The following is a 23860-nucleotide window of genomic DNA, read 5'->3' on the forward strand; positions in this document are numbered from 1 at the left end:
AATGTCATTCTGCTCTAAGAAAATTACAACCAAGAATGTTCCTTTCTCATTTTCATTTTCCAAATTGTATTTCCGCTTGCAAAACAATATTGTATTCTTGTATCAGAGAGTTTTAGGGCAAACAAAGTTGATCAAGTGAATATTTGAGTGTTTGGGAAAGGAGTGGACCAGAGTGAGGAGACCCAAAATTATCACCCCAGTTGTTAAGTAGCTGAGAAGGACTCCACACATTATGAATATTTCTGGTTATCAGGCCTGTCTGAAGTTATTCCAAATAATTTTTGTTTTCAGTTACAGCGATGTGTGACTAATTGTTAGTATGCATTCTTAATGAGCATGTATCACATTTAAAAATAAAATATTACTTAAAAATACTACAAATAAAATTACACAACTTTGAAGCTGAGTTCTGTTAAGTAGCTGATAGTGTGAGTTATATAAGAATATGAGATATAACCTAATGTACTAATGCACCTTCTAGTATCTATCCTACACTGCTCTGGTTAGCACCAGTGGCTCCAAATGACAAGAAAGTGTCATGACATCAAACAGTAGGGCAGAATTCCACCAAAGAATACTGAACACTTTTATTAGGAAAACAGGAAAAGGAAGAAAAAAAGGAAATAGTGGCAGTTTCTTTGGACAAAATCTGGGTAAAAATTACTATCCTCAGGGTAGAAATTTTCTTAAATTGGGAAATCATACCTCAAGCTGAGAGCTTGGCATATTTGTTCACAAACCTATTAACTTCTCTATAGCTTCCCATTAAACATCACAAGTAGTTTATTCCCATATCATCTGGGCAGTGGGCCAAATTTTGCCTTGAATTTCTCATTCCTATATTTTCTTTGGCCGTTTTACTGATCTTCATGAACTTTCTTTTTTTCTTTTTTTTTTTTTTTTTATTTGAGATGGAGTCTCACTCTGTCACCAATGCTGGAGTGCAGTGATGCGATCTCAGCTCACTGCAACCTCCATCTCCCAGGGTGAAGGGATTCTTCTGCCTCAACCTCCCAAGTAGCTGAGATTACAGGTGCATATCACTGTGCCCAGCTAATTTTTGTATTTTTAGTAGAGACACCTTGACACTATAAGTGAAGAGGTCACCTCAAAATATACAGAGTCAAAAACAGGCTTCTGAGGAGGTAAATGTGTTTTAAATAAGGAAATCTCCATTATAACTTCAAAAATGTCATTCATTCAGAAGGTAAATCAACAGGAAAATAGACCTTGAACAAGTCTCTTTTTCATGTCTATTTAAATAAGAATGCTGTTGAGTTTGTGGTGCTAATAAAATAGTTTAAAACTTATAACATTATTTTCTGTATCCAAATAAGTGAAAATATTTTTTAATATAATTTAATATGGTTTATACTGAGTTAGCTCTGAGGATGCTAACACTCTCTAATACTTTTCCCCCAAATGTTGATATATTTGTATTTATTCTATATTAAACATTCAAATAGTGTTTTAAAATGATATCCATAGTGTCATCCAAAAACCCACCACATAATGTTTTAGTCTTTATTATAATTTCAGTTATGTGGAAGTTAAACATATGTGACTATAACACTTTTTTTAGATTGTGGTTTACAAAAAGAAAATCATTCCCCTATTGAATAATTCTATAGGTTTATATTGGCAAAATCCATGTTCTGCTCACTTGGGTCCAGCCCCCATTAAGCCTGTAGTCCAGTGGAAGAAGAGTTCAGTAAACTCTTAAAACTGAAAACTTAACATGCAGTGTAATGGTTCTATGCTGGGGTCAACATAGTGTATTACAATTGCATATTGCAGAGTCCTCTTATTTGAACTTAGAGGGTCAGAGAATTTCCAGGGAAGGTAACATGAAAGGTAATATCTGACAAATCAATAAAAATCAGCCAAAGAGATGGAACAGAATACTTCATCTCAGTAAGCATTATATACAAATGTATAGAGGCAGTAAAAGAGTTGGCATTCTTTAAAGAAGTAAGAGTTCAATGAAACTAGAAGTTAGAATTCCTGAAAAGATGACACGGAGATTGGCAATAATAAATCTGGAGTGGTAAGCCGGGGTTTCATCGTGGAAGTTCCTTTTTATCAAGTTAAAGAATTTGACCTTTCTCCTAAGAGGACTGGAATTCTACAGAAATGTTTTAAATAAGAAAGCAGCCTGGTTAGGTTCACATTTCAAAAAAATCATTTCAGTGCGAATAAAGGATTATAGACAAATGAGAGCAGCAAAGATAGAGGCTGAGAAACTCATTTGGAGTCAACTATAGTGGTTCCAGGTGAGAGATACTATTGGCCTCAACTAGAATACCTGTAAGTGGGGATGGAGACAAGTAGCTGGAATCATCATATTTTTAGAAGATTAAATTGAGAGGGCTTCAGATTGGATGTAAAGGAGGGTGAGGATCAAGGGTTAAGGAAGCTAACTAGATTTGTGAGATCTGTAACAGTGATGGTTGATTCCTCAACCGAACTAGGAAACATACACTAAATATGGCAAGCGAAGGTAATGAGATCATTTGGTGGCATAGTAAGGTTTTCCTTCTGTAAGATTTCAAGTGAGATGGCTAGCAGAAATTTGTGCATATGGATTATGAACAAAGTCCTTTTCAGGAACAAGATCTGAGCTAGAGATATAAACTTTGAGACTGTCAGCAAGCAGATGGTAATTAAACATATGGGAGTAGATAATCTTACTCAGGGATGATATATAAAGGAATGATTCTCAAACTTTGGGGTCAGATTAATTACCCAGGAAGCCCAGTAAAATTCAGAATCCTGGGTACCAACTCCAGAGTATTTCATTGAGTAGGTGTAGAATGTAGTTCCCAAATCTGCCTTGTTGGAAAGCAGAGCCCCACCCAATGGTTCTGGTAGAGATGATATTGTGACACCACTCTGAAATATAATGAGAAGAGGATTTTGCATAGTGTCCTGAGTAGTATCAGAACATGAGCGATGGACAAAGAAAGAGGAACCCAGAAAGAAGACTGCAAAAAAGCAACCAGAGGTATTGAAGGAAAACCAGGAGAATAAAACATTACAAATTCTGTAAGAAAATAGTGGGTACAAGAGTGGTGAACAGGGTCAGAGTGCTGAGAGATAAAGTAAAGATAAAGGCTAAAAACACCCACTGGATGTAACAAAAAGGAGGTCATCACAAAGTTGGCAAGAACAATTTTGGTAGAATTATGTGGGCTGAAGCCAGATTGCAGTGGGCTGAGGGTTGAATATGAGATGAGGATAAAGAGACAAGAAGCAGAGGCAAAATGTTATAAAAGAAGTTGGGACTAGAAGGGCAGGAAGTCGCTGCAGCAGAATGTGGACTGAAGGGTGAGATATTTTTAGTAGAGAAACGACTTGAGTGAATGTGCTATCTCATACCTGATGTGCTCCATCCCTAATTTCATTTTAAAGTTTTTGTAAACAGATTCATTGAAGTATAATCTACATATTATAAAATTCATCTGTTTAAAGTATACAATTCAGTTTTTTTTTTTTTTTTTTTTTTGAGACGGAGTCTCACTTTGTCACCCAGGCTGGAGGGCAGTGGTGCCTCCTTGGCTCACTGCAACCTCCGCCTCCCGAGTTCAAGCAATTCTCCTGCCTCAGCCTCCCAAGTAGCTGGGACTACAGGCATGTGCCACCATGTCTGGCTAATTTTTTGGTATTTGTAGTAGAGATGGGGTTTCACCATATTGACCAGGCTGGTCTCAAACTCCTGAGTTTGTGGTCCACCCACCTTGACCTCCCAAAGTGCTGGGATTACAGTGCCACGCCCGGCAATTCGATGATTTTTAATAAAATTACAGAGCATACAAGCATCGCCACAATCTAGTATTAAAGCATTTTCATTGGTCCATGTTCCATACACCCATTTACTGTTAATCCACATTCCTACATTCTGCCCCAGGCAAATACACATGCATTGTGTGTCTCTACAGATTTACCTATTCTATACATTTCATAGAAGCCATACAACATGTGGGTTCTTTTGTGTCAGAGTTCGTTTGCTTAGTGTATTGTTGGAGAGGTTCCCTCCTGTTGTAACATATATCAGTGCTTTATTACTTTTTTATTGCTGCCTTATAGTCCATTTTATGGATAGAGCACATTTTGTATATCCATACTTCGATAGATGGACATCTGGATAACTTCCCCTTTTTGACCATCATTCATGAATGATACTGCTATGAATATTCACATGAAAATCTTTAAGCATAGGTTTTCATTGCTCCAGGATAATTATCTAGGAGTCTGATTGCTGGGTTGTGTGTTAAGTTTGGGTTGAACTTTCTCAGAAATGGTCCAACTTCTTTCCAACGTGGCTGCAACATTTTACATTCACGCTCTTTCATCTCTGCCCTGATAAGCACATATTCACTTACCTTTATAACTGCATTCATTTAGTTATCCTGAAGGAAAAAGAACTGTGCCCTCTTGGATAGTGGGGAGCAAAGTAAGGTGCTGCTTTGGGTTCTGTACATTATGGTTAGGCCAGAAATGATGGAAATATGAATTAGCACCAGCCTGCCCCCTAGTGGTGCTCTAGATTGCTGTACTGTCAACCTAAATCCATGGGGCCAAACTTCCAAGCGATCTACTCTTTCCTTCACACCCTCTGTCACCCTACCTCCATCTTTTCTTGCAAAGACTAAACAGTGGATATGCTCAAACAAATTCAGAAAGTATATAGTGCGGTGCAGTGGTTCACAAGTATCAGTCTACTAGTCATACCTACCAGAGATATGGACACCTACTCTCATGTGTTTAAGCATCACCTGCTGGGGGACTTGAGCAAAGTTACTGAATTTCATGTAGTAAGCTCTGTTGTTTCTGTAACTCTACAGTGAGGATTATGATAACACCAGGCTTAGTTGTACTGCAATGATTCAATGAAATTTCATAGGTAAAGCACCTAACACAGTTAAACCTAGAGTTGCCATTCAAGACAAAGTAAGTGTTCATATTTTTTGATAGTAAAAGTGGTCACAAGTGTAGTCAAATGCTACAATGACATTCTATTTATAAAATTGTTTTTTTACCTGTTCTCATTGGCTTATATCTTATGTTTATGCTCTCCATTTAAAAGTAAAACATCTTTGAATTTAGAACTACTGTTGACTGTATTTATTTGACAGTCTACAGTGTACTGTAGACAATTTATTTGATATTGATAAGAATCACAGAAGTAACAACGATACTGCCCTTCATTATTTTATAGTAACAATATATCAAGAAATTTGCTAAAGTCTTCCTGTACGTAAAATTTAATGCAGAAAACATTTTTATAAGGTAGGTAAAGATCTCAGATAGTCTGTGTTGGAGAAAATATTTCAGCCACATCTTTCTCGCTGCACCCATGTTCACTACCGGTTGTGCTGCCAGTGCCAATGGAAATGACAATATCAATTACAGCTAGTTGATAATTGAGAAGTATATAGGCTAGAATGAGCTTTTGTTACTCTTTTGTCAAAGAGAAAAAGTAAGACCAGAAATGGCCTGAATTTGATGATTACTGCAGTCTGCAATTCAGCAATTCAAGATAGTTGCACTCTCCTTCCCAATCCACCCTAACACTTGCATTGATAGCTAAAGTTTGCTCCCCGAAATAGCCAAAGGTTAATTGGAAATTTTATCCATGTAAAGTAAGTGCATAGGCCTTCTTTTGTTTTTCTCTTAACAGTGCTGCAGACTGTTTAGAATTTATTCTCTGATGGCAGTTGTTAAGTTACTCATTTTAATGACTGTTTTATAACTTTAAAAGGAAAATTGTTTCCAGGGAAGAGAGCATGCCTCCAATACAGAAATCAGGTATTTAGGGGGAAGAACCATCTAATAAAACACTTTGGACAGCCCATCATAGTGTTCAGACACACAGTTCTAGAAGAGAAATAAGAAAGCATTTCTTTGGCCAAATGTGATCTGAACCATCCTGGGTTTTGCCTCACATGCTGTGAGAGACATTTATTCTCTTGACTATTCAATTATTTTGCCAGGGAGATGTGGGAATTAAAGTAGCAGCAATCATGATAACATGTGTGTTAAGTATCAAAATACTTTGCACTGAACAGACAGAGTTGCCAGTTGTATTTTCAACTTGGGTTTACATATGGAAAATATTATTACTATTTCCTTCAATGTCATCCATTTTTAATGGCTCCTATTCCATCCAAATTTTAAGCTGTAAATATAGTCTAGTATTTGAAAAAAAAAAATCTAAGTAGTCCTAATGCCAGAGACCGGAACTAGTTTGTTTGCCAGCAAAATTCGTCTTTAGTTTACATGTATCTAGATGCTTGATTATATGTCCCCAAATCCAGTCATAATTTAGCCCAGAATTTTAGACTAACAGAACCTACATGTAGATATATTTGTTTGTCTCATGCATTTTAAAAAAAAGAATCTGTGAGCAAGCCTTTAAATATCAAGAGATTCCACAATCTGTATTTGGGATTCTCTTCATAAATAAAAGATTTTAAAATGCTTTCTTTTCCCTGAGTAGGACACTGGACAGATAATGCATACTTACACTCTACTATTTGATATTTGTTCAAGACCTCCCAAACACCTTTGGTTTTTGCTTAATATTAGTCGATATTTAATCTACTGAAATATTTTAGTCCATCTTCTTTTTCCCCCTGTAGAAAATTGACTCTAAATTTAAAGCAGCCTTTCTACTGCAATCTGAGCCAAAAGGTATAATTCACTTTAAAGTAATTTGGGGGCAAGCTTAGAAGTGTGTAGGTAGTAGGGCAAACATTTATTTAATTTCTTATACTACTATAGAAACGACAATAACTAACAAACATTAAATACTTAGTCTATGTCAGGTGCTGAGGTTTATATACATTATCTCGTGTAATTCTCACAACAGGCCATAAAGTAGGTGCTAAATGCTATTATTAGTTTAACAGCAATAACAAAAAAAATTTGAAACCTCAGAGCAGTTATGTGCATTGCCTATGGTAAGGGACTGAGCTAGGACTATCTTCTCTCTAAAACTCACTTCCTCATCACTCACTCTCTTAATCTGTCTTACCTTGACATTACATTCTAAAGTATTTTTAAAAATATATTTAGGTCCAGCACACGCCGTTTATTCCAGCACTTTGGGGGGCCAAGGCAGGTGGGGCCAAGGCAGGTGGATCACTTGAGCCCAGGAGTTCGAGACCAGCCTGGCCAACATGGCGAAACCCCATCTCAACTAAAAAATGGAAGAATTAGCTGGGTGTGCTAGTGCATGCCTGTAATCTCAGCTACTCAGGAGGCTGAGGCTGGAGAATCACTTGAACCCGGGAGGCAGAGGATACGGTGAGCTGAGATCGCACCACTGCTCTTCAGCCTGGGCGACAGAGGGAGACACTGTTTACAAATAAATAAATAAATAAATGTTTATTTTAAATATAAGTAATTAAAAACATAAAGCTACCTAAAAATGCACATTTATATAAATAAATATTCATCTTCATACTTAATAAAATGCTCACGGAACTCTCTGCTCCTCATCACACCTTTTGGGTCGCAGAGGGTCCTCTTTTATGAATGGCCCATCAAAGGGGTCAGTGTTAGGTAGCATTCTTTCCCAGTATTTTCCTTTTTTTTTTTTTTTTGCTACTGTAAATGAATTATGTATGAACCCTGAAGTAATTAGCAAAGACGTTGTTGTTCAGCTGAATTTTAAACTAATTAATCTGACCTAATTCCTGTCAAAAATAATTAGGATAAAATATGTCCTCCCTAAGCAACTCTTTGAAGCCGAGACGCTAAAGCACAGTACCTCCTGTGTATGCACTGCTCTAAAATTGAGAGGGCCGTTTATTTAAGTTTTAAAGGAAATGCTAAAATGCTACCTTGTGAATTGCCACCTGGGCATCATCTCCTCCTCCTTGGTTTCTATATTCAAATAAAGAAAAGAAGTTGAACTAGCAATGGGACTGTAACATGAGTGGTCTCAATGAGCCCTTCACATCACATGGTTTGCAAATAAAACATCCAAACTGGTTAATTTCTCCTCTTCCAAAAGGCTTCCTGCTGAATATGTGTGCCCTGTTTCTCAGCCCGTGCACAGTCTTGCTCTTGTCCCTTAGGCTGGAGTGCAGTGGTATGATCTCAGCTCACTGTAACCTCCACCTCCCCAGTTCAAGCAATTCTCCTGTCTCAGCCTCCTGAGTATCTGGAACTACAGGTGCTTGCCACCATGCCCGGCTAATTTTTTTATTATTTTTTTTTTATTTTTAGTAAAGACGGGGTTTCACCATATCGATCAGGCTGGTCTCGAACTCCTGACCTCAGGTGATCTGCCTGCTTCGGCCTGCCAAAGTGCTGGGATTACTGGCATGAGCCACCACACCTGGCCCACTTTTCTTAATAAAAAATTGATTAAGCTGTCTTCTGTCTCCCCATCCCCTACCTGCCCCAAATAACCTTTTAAAATATCCTTAGTGATATAATGAATTGGGAAAATGTCTCATGTAATAACCAAGTCCTAAGCTATATGTTTCTAGAAAAAATAATTTAGGAAAAGCAAATAAGCTTTACCCCCATAGCTGCAGGTTGTCAACAAGTTGAGATGATCATGGGTTGCAGCAACTGTGGAGGTTTGTATATGCTGGTGTTTGCCCAAAGCCTTCACTACTGCTCTGTCATTGTATGGCAGCCTCTTCTGCATGCCCCCTAACCTTGCTCTTGAACATATTACGGAGCTCTTGGGAGAGGAGTGCATTGTGGAGTATATCTATCATATCCCCAAGCAGTTCAGAGTTAATAATTTCCTTATTAAACCTATGAACCCTCCATGTTTTCTAGTCCTCCCTCCCCAACCCCCTTCCAAGTTAGTTTCTAGGCAACCAATAAGCACTGAATTACATTAAGCTCTTTATTTCAAGGCTGCAGTTCAGAATTTTGCTGCATATTTGTTGGCTCATTTATAGAGACCGCAGCATAAAATTCATTAATTCTGTCTAATCTGCAGTACATTAGTGATTTGGTTAGAACCACATCACCTGTACCTGTTTATCATGTTGAAATCACTCAGTGCCATGCTGCTCTTCTTTATGTAGCTTATGCCAAAGATACTGTGAGCTCTAATTTGAAATCACAGAAGCAAGAATTTCCACAATTCCCAGTTCTTGGCTATCATTCAGCACCTTGAGATAGTCTTTTATGAAATTAGAAATTTCAAAATCACCTTTTTTGAATGGCCAAAATGTCTAACAGCTGACTATTAGTAAGAAAGACCAGAAATGTAAGGTTCAGGAATAGCCTGAAATGCAGTAAGCATTTGCAAAAGGGAGGATATTGTTTGCTTTAACAAACTGAAATTTTGGTGTGAAAGAGAAGCAAGCCTTTGGAAATATTCCTTTGTTGGTATGAGTCAAGGAATTGAGGTTGTAATTTCAAATTTTACCAAGGACAGTGTGAGAATGAAGATTAATCTTCCGGCAGAACTGTTCTCTGTTTTGAATGTTGAATGGTTTGAGATATTCTCTTGAAAACTCTGAGCAAGCAGTCTCTCTTTCTATGTGACATTTATAAATAGATCTGGTAAGTCTCTAAGTGTGTAATATATTAAGGTCCTCACAATTGATCAAAAATATGAATTAAATGTTTGTTCGCTCTGTAGTTTCTTAAAACACAAAGCAGTAATCTACACTGGCCACACTAAAATGGTGACTTTGAGAAGACAAAGTAAAATCCTTTTAAAACTCAAACTTGAATCTAATCTCTTTCCTTTCACCTGCTTATAATGTAGCTGAGGCAGGTGTGTGTGGTGTATAGAGCTGTAGAAATAAACTAATTGAATGGTCTTGTGGCATAGAGAGCCAGCTGTCCACCAGAGTTGCATGGTAGAAAAACCTTCTAGGAGACCCTACTGTTAAGGAGGAGTGGCCCAGATTAGACAGGGACTGCATCTCCCAGAGGACTTTGCATCTAGAGTTGCCACTTACTGGATTTGCTTCATAAAATATGAGCAGAAGGGAGGTATGTCATTTCCAGGCATGGCCTACAAGATCTTCTGTATGATCTCCCATGTGACCGCCTCTCTCTCTCTTTTTTTTTTAATTTTACATTCTTTTATATCAATAGTTTTTGGAGTACAGTTTTTGGAGACATGGAAAAGTTCTTTAGTGGTGATTTCTGAGATTTTAGTGCACCCATCCTCTGAGCAGTGTACTCCCATATGTCTCTTTCTTCCCCGTCTGCCCATTGGATATCAGTAACCTCTCAACCTGGGGAAAAGTAAGATGTTTTGTCAAAGCCCCCGTCACCAGCGACTGCATGGAGTATCACCTGTCTAGATCCCTGACAATAAAACTATTGTTTATCACTGAGAATTTGGGTATATCTGTTTAACTGCTTGTTTTACTTTGACTTAATACATGTGCCATGCATGAGTCACAAGACAGGATGACTTCAATCAGTAGAACCACAAATATTCTTGACTGCTTACTATGTGCCTTGCAATGCAGATTCCAAGGATTCTATGGTAACCAGACAAGAATGGCATCTTAAAGTAGTGGTAAAAAAACAGACACACTTCAAACTATTGCAATTAATCTATTAATTATATACATGTATATAATTGTATATAAATGCAAAATAGAAATTTAGTACCTATAGAGCATATAATACAGTAAGATTTAAACTACTCTAGGGTTGAAAAATATTTTCATTCATTAATACTTAATATTATTATTTCCGAATGTTAGTTCAGGTGAAAATAAATCTGGATTTCATGTTATACATAGAGAGCTGAGTCCAGAGTAGACTAGTAGAATCAGTAGGTTAAATTGTTTCTTCCTTTCCTCCCCCAGCACCCAGGAATCAGGATGCAACTATAAACCATTTCTTAAGTAGTTTTTTTTTTTTTTCCTTTGGAAAAAGGAGGCTGGGCGCAGTGGCTCACATCTGTAATCCCATCACTTGGGGAGGCCGAGGCAGGTGGATCATTTGAGGTTAGGAGTTTGAGACTAGCCTGGCCAACATGGTGAAACCTCATCTCTACTACAAATAGAAAACTTAGCTAGGCATGGTGGTGCATGCCTGTAATCCCAGCTAATCTGGAGGCTGAGGCAGGATACACTTGAACCCAGGAGGTGGAGGTTGCAGTGAGCCAAGATTGTGCCACTGCACTCCAGTCTGGGCAACAGAGTGAGACTCCATCTCAAAAAAAAAAAAAAAAAAGAAAAAAGGAAAGCACTTAGGAAACATTTCACTTAATTCTTCCTTTCATAGATGAGGAGGAGAAATATATTTTCCGAGCTTATAATGCCGTCCATTTTAATATATGGAACATTTAGTGTGGGCCAGGAACTATGCTAGTTACTATTTTTTATTGTAAAATTTAATAGACATATAGATTAGTACACCATAAAATATAGGTCAGTGATTTGCCCCCTGAAAAAAAGAACACTCATGTAATATACCTAAATCAAAAAACTGATAATTGCCTGCTCCTGAGAATCACTAAACAGCCTAGCCCAATTCCAGCTACCTTTCTCCCCACCTACTCCTTTCCTTTTATGGTCATGGCTACTATCTTCCTTTATAGTTTTACTACATTACCATGTATCCAAAAATACTGGGCTTTATTATTTTTTGAAGTTTAAATACATTGAATCTTAATAGTATATATTCTTGTATGTCTATCTTCCTTAACTCTACATTTGTGGTTTTTATTCATGCTCTTGTTTGTAGCATTCCTTGGGTCTTTCACATTCTATCCTATAAACATATCACAATGTATTCCATTGTATGGACATTATACAATGTATCTAGTTTAGTATGAAAGATATTTAGTTGTTTGTTATGAATAGCAGGATTCTACATAATCTTACACCTGCTTCTTGACACACAGGTGCATGCATGTACTTCCAGTTCCTAATTTTCAGACTTTGGTATTATGTTATAGCAGGCACCCATGCCTCTCTACCATTCTCCAAAGTTACTTTCTTATTTTAAAAAGTTGGGAATGGAGGGCTGATATAAAGTAATAGAGTCAGATATACTACACTGGCCGTCTAGTTACAGTACCACAGACGTTTAGTTCGATATTTAATGGGCGAAGCTGAGTTCCATCCGGTATCCTTGAAACAAATGACTGGAGAAAACAGATGATCGGTATCCATTTTGGAATGCCATTACTCATTTTTTTATTTGTTTAACCATTTTTAACATGGGGAAGATGAGTATGTTCTTGCTCTCAAGCTTGATTTTACTATTTTTAATGAATTTTTTTCTGACTTTTTGGTCAAGCCAAGTTTTTTCCACATCATAGCATAAGCTGTTCCCTTTGCCTGGAATGTTCTTATTTTAAAGCCTTTCATGATTAGTTAGTTTCTTATTATGATAGTTTTAACTTAACTCAGAAGTCTCTCTTGAGTGTCTTACCTGCCCCAAGTCACTCTTTATTACATTGCACTTTATATTTGCTATTAGACAATTTATCACTACACGTAGCTAACCTGTTTATGTTTTATTCCTTTTAAATGTTTCCTGGGACCTCCTTTTCTTGCCTTCCAGAAATATAAGGACCAGCAATCTCATCTTTTTTTTTTTTTTTTTTTTTTTTTTTTTTTTTTTTTTTTTTGAGCATGCTCTCTCCAGTGTCTGGAACAAAACATGGTTCATAATAGGTGTTCAACAAATGACTAATGAAAATGGAAGAAACAAAGGAAGGAAGGAGGGAGGGAGGAAAGTAAGAATGGAAAGAGGGAGGAAGGAAGAACAGAAGGGATATTCATGTAGGCCAAGGAATAAAGAGGCTATCCACTTGATACAATAATTTTGTAATTCTGTACGACAGGTATAAATGAAAGAAAATCTGTGCACTCAACTCTCATAAGATGACTGCAAGCAATTCAAAATGTGCCAAACCATTAAAGGTTAGAAACAGGCAGGGACCCAGTGTTTCCACACAGCAATGTAGACTGAAGGCAACAAGGGAAAGCAAGGAGCAGGGAGAACGTGCGACCATCATTCCAATTTTCTATATATCTCCGTGCCAAGCTGTATATACATGAATTACTAACTGCATGACTAATGTGAATCTCAAAGAAAGAATCTGAGTCAAAAGCAACCTCGGGGTTACTAGCCATGGAAACAGAGGAGGAAGAGTGTGGTTATTAAACACTGTTGTCAAAGAACAAAGAAGGGCCAAATAAAGAAGAAACTCAGTAAGCAATGGTTCAGTATTCTGTCACATTCATTTGAAGGAAATTGGGTGACGTCCAAAGTTTTAATGTGAGCAATATGACTGGATAACCCTGGGAGAACTTGTCATCTTGGCAGGCTCTGAAAAATAGCTTATATGTATAACTATTGTAATAACAGACACAAAGTGTTGATATTTACAAGGGTCTGTAAGAATGTGTAGTAAGATATGTCTAGGAGTGGTCCCCAGAAAATCCCAGAGCAGTAAGAGTCATAAACTGGGTACAAATTCCAGGAGTTGACCAAAGCATTAGCAATAAAATACATATATTTTTGACACACAAAGAGAAGAGAGGCATGGACTCCTGTAGGTAGATTCAATAGGAATGTAATATAATACTTGTGAAAATGTTTAAATATCTACAGTGTCAAATTGACATGTATTAACCCTTGAATTGATAATGGGTTCTACTCATTTAGGTTGTTTCCTTCTCCCTCCAAAGATGGTAACTTTAAGTTTACTGTGTTAGCTGGAACAGAAAGTGACTCATTTTACAGACAACTTGACGAGAATATAAAGTTAGGAAAGGATGGTATGAACTGTGTCCTACAAATACCAAATTCCTTTTCTAAAGTCATCGCTGAGGAAATAGTAAAATAGAACAACCCAGGAAGTCCAGGAAAATTATATGGGAGAATAGTCAATAGATTGCAAAGGGGGAAAATATGAGCATTTCTGAGCAAAACAACAACAACAACAAAGTGGCTTTGATGTGATGACTATGACACCTAAATGGAGCATAGAATCTAGGCCAGAGAGCCGCCTCTCATTTGTGAGAGCTCAGAGAGTGAGAGTTGTGCTGAGTAATTTTGCTTGGCAATGAACTTAATACCTTCTTCTTCTTCCCCCAATTTAAAAAAACTGCAAAATTAGATGAGGTAACAGAGGTAGATTATCACCCTTCTAAAGCCAACTTAACATTCCAAGCATTTATATACCAAATTGCAAGCACTCTGATATATGAGAAGTGGAGTCCATTTTGCTACCTTGCAAAAGGAGCTTCAGCTTCCCATTTCTCTTGCCTTGTGGTTCACATGATGAGAACGACCCAGATGGGTTATCCCTGACAAACAAAGAGACCCAAAAGAGTGATACTGACAGCCCAACCCTGACCCACATCTGCCCTAAGAGCTGGCAAGTCCTGTGAGCCTTGAGGATGTTCCGTTTGCCCATTCATCTCGAAGAACAAAAGTGTGACTCTTTCAACTGGGTTCCTCTCAAGAATCCAGAGCGTATGATCTATTTAACTAAAGTAGCACAGGAAATCCCCAATGCTGAAAAAAGAAGAGCTAGTCTCAGTGCAACCCTATAAAACTTTTATTATTTTCTAGTCTAGGGATCAAGGCAACATTGAATGAAAATTTGCAGTTCCTGCTTCACTTAGAGGTAGTTCAAGTCAGGGAATCACAGAATTTCACAGCCAAAAGAGATATTCCTATATATCTACTGCAACATCCTCAGGTTCCTGATGAGAATATCATGATCCAGGGAGGAGAGGTGACTTATACAATTTGTTCCTTCATGCAATTATGTAACAAGCATTTATTGAGCATCAACAATATACTGCCCCTGTGCATTTCATTAGGGAGTACAGATAAAATAGTGCCTGAGGCTTAACTCTTGCCCTTAGGAACTTGCCATCAATTTGACAGTTCAGATGAGTAAACTGAGAATGGCACTACTAGGCATTGCCAGAGCACAAAAGAGGACAGGTTGCACAGTGGTGAAGAATGCAGGCTGTGGATTGAGGTACTCTGACTTCAAACACAGCACCACTGTTTGCATGTTGTATGACCTTGGGCAATTGATTTCACTTCGCTGTGCTCCAATTTCCTTTTCATAAAATGTTGAGAACATTAGCATCTATTCCATAGGTTTCTTTGATGAGAAAATACATACCTAGTAAAGTATTTAGACATTTTTAACTGATTAATAAATGCAGTAGTAGTAGCAGTGTTATTGTTACTATTATTACTAAAATCAATACTTGGAAGTAAAACAAAAAGCTTCCCAGCGTTGGAATGAATAGGCCGTGAATATGTTAAAGTTCAAGAAGTACGTTCTGGCAAAAGGAATTAGGTTATTTTCTGACGTTCTGGACCTGGTTTTCTGGACCTGGTTTTCTGGACTGTATTCTGACTTTTTGAGACTTTTTGAATGCCCAGTTTTTATCTTGGGTCATAATTGCACTGTGCACACAACTCTAGAGGGTGCTTCTCATGGTCATAAGATTTGATCTCGTGTGTAGTCCTAGATTTTTATCTCATGTGTTCCAGCAAATGGCTGTGAAGTTCATAAGGAAGGTCATAAGGAAGGAGCTAATGCACACAAAGGTCTTGTTTCAGCGTAATGTCTGGCTTCCTGAGGTATTTATTCCAACTAATTCACACATGATGAACTACGTGAAAACATGATGTCTTCCACTGTAGACTGTAGGTGCTGCACATTTTGGACGGCATCAGTTCTCTGTTACTGAGTAGCCACTCCAAAACCTGGTGCCTGAAAAGACAATTATCATTGAGTCGGCAATTTGGGCAGGGCTCAGTAGTGACAGCTTGTCTCTACTCTGTGCAATATTGGCTAGGGCAGTTTGACTAGGAGCTGAGGAGTCACTTTCGAGATGGTTCACTTACATGGCTGGAGCTGGCAAGTTGGAGCTGGCTGTTGGTAGTGAACTAATTAAAGATATAAGGTCTCATTTTGCCAGCTTTTCATTTGGGCTTCCTTATAGCATGGCTACCTTACGACAGTCAGACAGCTTACACAATAGCATGGGGCTCCTAAATGAGTGTCCCAAAAGAACCAAGCAAAAAACTCTGTGGTCTTTTTGACCTACTTTTAGGAATCAAATAGCATTGGCATTGTCATAGTGGTAAGCCATAGTTGTAAGATTGAGGGGAAAATAACACAGACCCTCATCTGTCTATAGGAAAAGTGTCAAAGTCACATTATGAGAAAAATACGTGAGTGTTTTTTGAAAATATATCCTGCCAAAAATGCCAATTTTATCCTGCCCACCTATCCAGCACAGTGTTTAACATAGTATTGCTCCTTAATAAATATTTGCGCTTTAAATACATATAGCATATGAAAATAAATAAATCAGTGTTACAGTATTATTGCTGTAATTTCTAATTTTTTACATTGACACTGAGTTTTGGTATCAACCTCGCCCCCTGGTTTGAAATTTTACTCTTCAATATGAGGATTTAATTTTGTATGTCCACAGTTGATCCTGGAGTCTTAAGCTTCTTTGGCGACTAAAGAAAAGATTACAAAGAAAGATTGGTAGTGCCTTTGAGAGTAGTAATATTAGTAAATGGAGGTGGGATTTGACTGTAAAGACTTATCAAGTCATCAAAGAATATTCTAAAAGAGAAAGATAGTTCTGAAAGAGGAAAATAATTGATAATGAACTTGGTTGGGATGAAGGGAATAAGATGATGACAAGCAATCTGGCAGCTTCTGGGGGAGCAGCAGCCAAAAGAAGCATCAGCAGAGCTATGTTTAATTAATGAACAGTAGCAAAAGAGGGTGCTCTAAAAAGATTAGAGATAGCAATTGAGGCTATGCCTCCTGGGAGGTATTGGATGACTGAAGTACTTCTGTGTGTGATGTGATTAAAATAATCAACGAGAATGTTGAACATCAAATCATGAATTTAAAAGATTTAGTGTTCCCATCAAAAGCTATAGCAAACATCAAATGATAATTTCTGATTAATCTTGGAGTATGTGGAAGACCATCAATATAATGGCTGCTTTCAAATGTCATGAAGTGTCTTATCCTTTGTCCACTGCAACCTGATGTATTATTGCCCTTTGAGATTTTAGCTCTGTGTCCTTATTGTCAAACATATTCAGACCCGAAAATTGCAACTTTAACTTGTAATTTAGGATAAATTACAGATTGTAACTTTTCCCCCTATGTCATCCATAATTCTATTTATTTTTAATGGAAGCAAAGAAAACAGTTTGTCCAATCTTGTTAGTAAGTAGAAACTCCTCAAACTTCAGAAGAGCAACAAAATAGAGTGCAGTTGTTCACACCACTCCTGACTATTTCACTAATAGCGTTTCTTGGACTTTTCCAGAATAGCTTACATTTTGCTAATTTTGGTTGAAGTCAACAAAAAAGAAATGTGCTTCTTTAAATCACTTCTTATCACCCTTCTATAAATTTTTGTTGTAGGAGAAAGAGTAATCACATATACCAGGATTTAGCTATCATGCTTCTGAGTGTCCCAAATTAACATGAGGGCAGTCTCATTTCCACATCTTCTGACTAAACCATTCTGCCTGCTGTCACAATACTACAATAAAAACATCGTGTACCTGAATGGGTTTGAGGAAAAACATGCTATTGTTATGTGATGAAATTTATGTTTACTTATATATTAATGGTATAGGGTTTGTACAGACACCACAGTTTTATCCCTGGATTTAAAAATTACTTCTGGCTCCATCACCCAGGCTAGAGTGCAGTGGCATGATCTTGGCTCACTGCAATCTCTGCTTTTCAGACTCAAGCCATCCTCCCACCTCAACCTCCCCAGTAGCTGGGACTACAGGTGTGCACAACCACACTCAGCTAATTTTTGTGTTTTTTTGTAGAGACAAAGTTTCGCCATGTTGCCCAGGCTTCTCCTAAACTCATGAGCTTGGCCTCACAAAGTGCTGGGATTACAGGCGTAACCCACCACACTGGACTACATAGACAATTCTTCACTTAGCTTCATATTTACCATGAGGGCTTTAAAATATTATATGCATATATTAAGAGGCTAAATGGTCAAAGACATTGTCTACTTTAAACCATGCTTCTTGAGCTGATGTTTTCTAAGTAGAAAGTTAATTTATGTTTTCTTGTTTATAAGCTGGAATTAAAAAGTAAATATATACTTTCATTGGTATAACTCAACCTTTAGATTAACTTATCGGAAGCAAGCTGGGCATGAGCCATTCAATATTGATACCGTTGATGCACTGGTGGTGATTCCAGATATGGCAAACTATTATAACAGACCAAAAGTATTGCATAAAGATATACCAACTACCTCTTCAGAGTGATGGCCATGATTTTGGGAATGACCACTAAGTATGTTGTTGGTTTGTGAAGGTGGCCACATAAGTGGGAGATAAAATTCAGATGCTGCTGCAGTTACACAGTGAGACACTGACCCAGAAACCTAAAGTAGTTTTTCTTTATTCCCACTAGGTCATCACTCTCTACTACCACCTTTTCATAGTCCCAATCAGGCTCCATAATTAGATATTTATATGTGTATTAATATTATTTTTTCCTTTTTGTGAGACAGATTCTTGCCCTGTCGCCCAGGCTGGAGTGCAATGGTGCAATCTTGGCTCACTGCAACCTCCACCTCCTGGGTTCAAGCAATTCTCCTGCCTCAGCTTCCCAAGTAGTTGGGATTACAGGTGTGTGTGACCACACCCAGCTAATTTTTTGTATCTTCAGTAGAGATGGGGTTTCTCCATGTTGGCCAGGCTGGTCTTGAAGTTCTGACCTTGTGATCCGCCCACCTCGGCCTCCCAAAGTCCTGGGTTACAGTCATAAGCCACCGCAGTCCGGCCTGTGTATTAATATTCTTAAGTATGAGAGGTCCCTGATAAGAAGCCCATGAGTAATTTGTGTTCTCTCTGAATCACCAGGAACTACTACACCGTTTTGCTTGTAGATAGGTGCTTCACTAGTTTTTGCTGAAGGGTTAAAACCGCCATGTTGGGAAAAAGATTTCTCATTTAAACTCGATGAGGGCAATGCTGGGATCATTCCTGTCTTACTGCTATAAAAGAATACGTGAGGCTGGGTAATTAAGAAATAAAAGAGGTATATTTGGTTCACAGTTCTGCAGGCTGTACAAGAAGCATGGCACCAGCTTCTGCATCTTGTGAGGGCCTCAGGCTGCTTCCACTCATGGTGGAAGGAGAAGGGGAGCTAGCATGTGCAGAGATCACATGGCCAGAAAGGGAGCAAGAGAAGGAGAGGTGGGAGGTGCCAAGCTCTTTTTTAACAACCAGTTCTCACAGGAATTAATAGAACGAGAACTCACTCACTGCCCCTTCCCCACAAGGAGGGCATAAATCTATTCATGAGGGGCCTCCCACCCCCCGGCCCCAAACAGCTTCCATTAGGTCCCAACTCTAACATTAGGATCAAATTTTGCCAGGAGATTTGAAAGTGTCAGATACCCAAACCACAGCAGTTCCCAAGCATAGAATCCGGGTCTCCAGCTGATTCTCAGGTCACCAGCATTGTCTTCTCCCTGGCAACAGAGGCACAGGAGTTGAATTCAGAATTTCTTTTCTTTTTCACATTTTCTTTTCACATCCTCCTTTAGGCATCCTTAATATCTCAAAGTGGCATCCATGCTATAAAGCCCTCAAGAGAGTCAAGTCATGTGGTGGAAACATATGAATGAAATCTAGCAAAAAATAATAATAAATATGATGTAGCAAACCATCTCATCTTTCAGTTAGTGGCATCTCCCTCCAGGGTGAAGAGTAAATGTTGACTAGACCATGTTGTGAGTCCAAAAGAAGGAAAATGGCTTTATCTGTTCAGAGGCTTTATTGTTTTATCTTCGGAGGCTTCTGACTGAACAAGATTAGCTGCACCATTTCTTGGTTGTGAGTTTCTATTTGTTCTCCCGTGCATGCCCTACAGCATCTGGCATGGCACTTTGCCCACAGAAGACCCTCAGCAATATCTGTTGACTTGAACTGAGTCACTCTATTTAGCTATTTGGAGGCAAATGTGGTAGAAGTGGAAGAGAAAAAAAAAAAAAAGTAATAATGGGGTTGGACCATTGCACTGTTCAAATTTGAGGTTTTAGTATGGGCAGTGGCACTTCTGAGCTGTGTGATCTTAGTTCAGTTGCCTGTACTCTCAAAATTTTAGTTTCTCCCTTTATAAAATAATGTCGTATTTAATAAAATGATATAATTTTTGCAAAGGTTTTGGCATAATACCCATGGAGTGTGTGAGCATATATGCACACTCCCCTACAAATAATAAATGAATGTTTATTAACAAATGCAAAGTAAAACTTAACCCTCCACAATAATCTCGTAAACCCTCATAAAACCAATATAATCATAGTATACAAACTCCCCCATGATTTTAGCATAAAAAGGCAGAAGATTAGATTTGGTTTGTATCAAGTCACAGAAGGTTTACCAATGACATTAAGAGAAGGATCAAAATAACAGGTTTTTGCTTCCTCTAATTTATTCTTTCTTTTCTGAAATAGCATTGTGGAAAGATATTAGCATATTTGGTACCTCTTGGGACTTTTTAAAAGGGTGCTTTAAAAATATCTTCTTTGCAATGTCCATAACACGAGGAAGGTGAGACTCTCACAAGCTTAACGGGAGAAATAGATCAGAAATTTTTTTTTTTTTTCTAAATAAGGAACTTATTTTCTTGGTGCCTGGTCTCTCTGACCTAAATTGCAGTAATTCAGTATGTGTGAAATTACCTTTTCTAGGACGAGAAGATCATAGCAAAAAAAAAAAAAAAAAAAAAAAAAAAAAAAAAAAAAGGGGAGACAAAAAATGGTGAAAGAAAGAGAAAAGAATATACAATATGGGCAAGAGTTCAGGCTGTCTGATAAAGAGCTTGAGAATAATAAGAAAATAAGTAGTTATAACAAAGCAAACTCAGAAATGGAAACTGCTAATAAGAAGGACTAGCAATTATCTCCACTGAGCAGCCGTGTTTAGGGGAGGTCAGAAGGTCTTTTAAGAACTAAAATAAAAAGGTGTTGAGGCCAAAGTGTGGCGTCTGAGTTCTCTATTTCTAGGGCTTATTTTATTAAACTTTGTATCACTTTCAAGTTCATGGTGATGGCAGAGCAGATTTATTTCTGTAATTAAATGGATTGTTATTTACCAGCAGATATGAAGCTGGCATAAAAAGACACATGATCAGTAACATAGTTCAGACTTTATGAATTATTAGTAAAGGCTGATGAATGGGAGTGTTATTCCTCTCCATACAAGTTTGCAAATTGTGTTTTAGGTCTGAACACTTGCAGCAGATCAGCAAAAGCCAGTTACCAGCAATTCCTGACCATCCATAGTTCTTTTTCCCCCACTCCTTTGCTTCAGGATCAGTCATAAAAATACCACAAAATATAAGCTTTTCATAGTGCTGTGGTCTGCACTTGAACAATGTGAGTTACAGTCATAATATTATCGCTGGCAGGTGTTATATTGTGGGTTGGATTTTGTAAACTGGGATTTGATGTGTGGGAGCATCAGCTTGGGGCTGGAGCTTCACATGTTAAGGGTGGGTGGTGTATGCACAGACAGGTTCTATATGAGTCAGCCTGATACAGAGTTAGCATTTTTACATGGTTGAGGAAACTTCTGGAGGATAATAATGACTTAACTCTGAGTCTCAAGGACCTTGAAATTATTAAATCTTAAAGGATCTGTAATAGAGAGAAAGAATATTTTAAAAAATGATGCAGTTTTTGTGGCAGGAAAGGGGGAACAAAGTAGGAATGTCATGTCCAGTATCCACAATAAATCTCTGCTGAGCTTTTTCAATCCACAATAAACCTTTTAAGTTCATATTTTTAAATAATTCCACCCATAAAATCTACCTAGGTTGACTAAATTGAGTTTGTGGATGAATCATAAAAGAACATACAATTTTAAGTTTGAAAAGTTTAATAAACCTCTATCAGATTTTGCATAGAAGGAACATCAAATGTCTCTTTCCCTTTTTAGTGTTAGCCATAAACTAGTGGGATTCAACCTTTTGAGCTTTGCAGAGAAGAGTGAAGACAAGAACAGACCTACTGGTAACATAGTCCATTTGCTAATATAGTTCAGTCAAGATGAGTATGGTTCTGTTATGTTAAAAAAATATCCTGCTGGTGATCATGGTGGCTCACACCTGTAATCCCAGCACTTTGGGAGGTTGTGGCAGGCAGATTGCTTGAGCTTAAGACCAGCCTGGACAGTAGAGCGAGATCTCATCTCTACTGAAAAAAAAAAAAAAAAAAAAAAAAAAATCACCTGGGCATGGTGGCACACATCTGTAGTCCCAGGGACTAAAGTCCCTGTAGTTCCAGCTACCTGCAGCTGAGATGAGAGGATTGGTTGACCCCAGGAGATTGAGGCTGCAGTAGACCAAGACTGAGGCTCAGTAAGCTGTGATCACACCCCTGCACTCCAGCCTGGGTGACACAGCAAGATCCTGTCTCAAAAAGAAAAGATACTCCCCTCAGTGGTTCAAAGCAACAATGGACTTTCTCTCTCCATTTTTTTTTTTTTTTTATTGTTGTTGCTTCTTTGAGATGGAGTCTCACTCTGTCACACAGGCTGAAGTGCAGTGGCACGATCTCGGCTCACTGCAACCTCCATCTCCCAGGTTCAAGCGATTCTCCCGACTCAGCCTCCCGAATAGCTGTGACTACAGACCTGCACCACCACACCTGGCTAATTTTTGTATTTTTATTAGAGACAGGGTTTAGCCATGTTGGCCAGGCTGGTCTTGAACTCCTGACCTCAAGTGATCCACCTCGGCCTCCCAATGTGCATGGATTATAGATGTGAGCCATTGTGGCTGGCTGACAATAGACTTTCTTATGCCATATGTCTATCTTGGGTCTGCAGGAGTCTCTTCTTTCCATTGCCTTCAGTCATTGACACGAGTTGATGGACTTTCCACTATGTGGAATATCTCTGTCACTTTGGCAGATGTAAGAAAATGTGATGAATTGTGCCTCAGCTCATGAAGACCACATCTCACATATTATAGGTCTAAGCAAGTCACCTGCAGGCCCAACTTCAAGTGCAATCCTACCAGAGGATCAGAATGAGGAAAACTAGAAATACTTGATAAGTAGCCACAATGACTACACATCCTAAGAGCCATCTTTTCTTATGTGTTATTCTATTTTGCACTGCTGTAAAAGAACACCCGAGACTAGGTAACTTATAAAGAAAAGAGGTTTATTTGGCTCATAGTTCTGCAGGCTATACAAGTATGGCAGCAACATCTGTTCAGCTTCTGGTGAGGGTTCAGGAATCTTTTACTCACGGTGGAAGTCGACGACAGGAGCAGGTGTGTTACATGGTGAGAAAGGAAGCAAGAGAGAGGAGGAAGGTCCCATACTCTTTTTAAATGACCACATCTCGTGTGAATTCATGACCATGGGGAGGGCACAAACCCATTCATGGAGGTTCTGCCCCCGTGACCCCAACACCTCCCACCAGGCTCTGCCTTCAACACTGAGGATCACATTTCAACATGAGATTTGGAGGAGGGGGCAAACCTCCAAACCACATCACCATGATGAACACTGTTCTTCTAAAAATGTGCACTTTGCTCTTATACATCCCCCACCCCTCTTTCTCTCTCATGGCTTAAAATTATCCCAACAAACATCTCTGGATTGGATGAAGGCTGTAGTTTCAGAAACGCTGAGTTTCACTGCTAGAGGGATCTTAGAGAATATGTGATCCATCCTCTCACTTTACACATAAAATAGATTAGGGAAATGTGACCTGGCTGTGTTAAATTACTTACTAATTGCACAAACTGAGTTAACGTCAAAGGTGAGCACTGATTCTCAATCAGCATCTTTTCTGTTACATGATAGAGTGTCCTTTGGGA

At 38.3% G+C, this 23860-nt stretch overlaps 1 long non-coding RNA gene across 1 annotated transcript in view; it reads right to left on the reverse strand.

Annotated features, from left to right (window-relative positions):
• The window catches only part of LOC104661784, a 170651-nt gene extending 160226 nt beyond the window's left edge, over positions 1 to 10425 (reverse strand). Inside the window, exon 1 of the long non-coding RNA XR_004059654.1 lies at positions 10364 to 10425. This is a non-coding gene — a long non-coding RNA (uncharacterized LOC104661784). The remainder of the gene's footprint in view (positions 1 to 10363) is intronic.
• Positions 10426 to 23860: the final 13435 nt, after the last annotated feature.

The sequence above is a fragment of the Rhinopithecus roxellana genome, chromosome 1 (assembly GCF_007565055.1).
Source record: "Rhinopithecus roxellana isolate Shanxi Qingling chromosome 1, ASM756505v1, whole genome shotgun sequence".
Lineage (NCBI taxonomy): Eukaryota > Metazoa > Chordata > Mammalia > Primates > Cercopithecidae > Rhinopithecus > Rhinopithecus roxellana.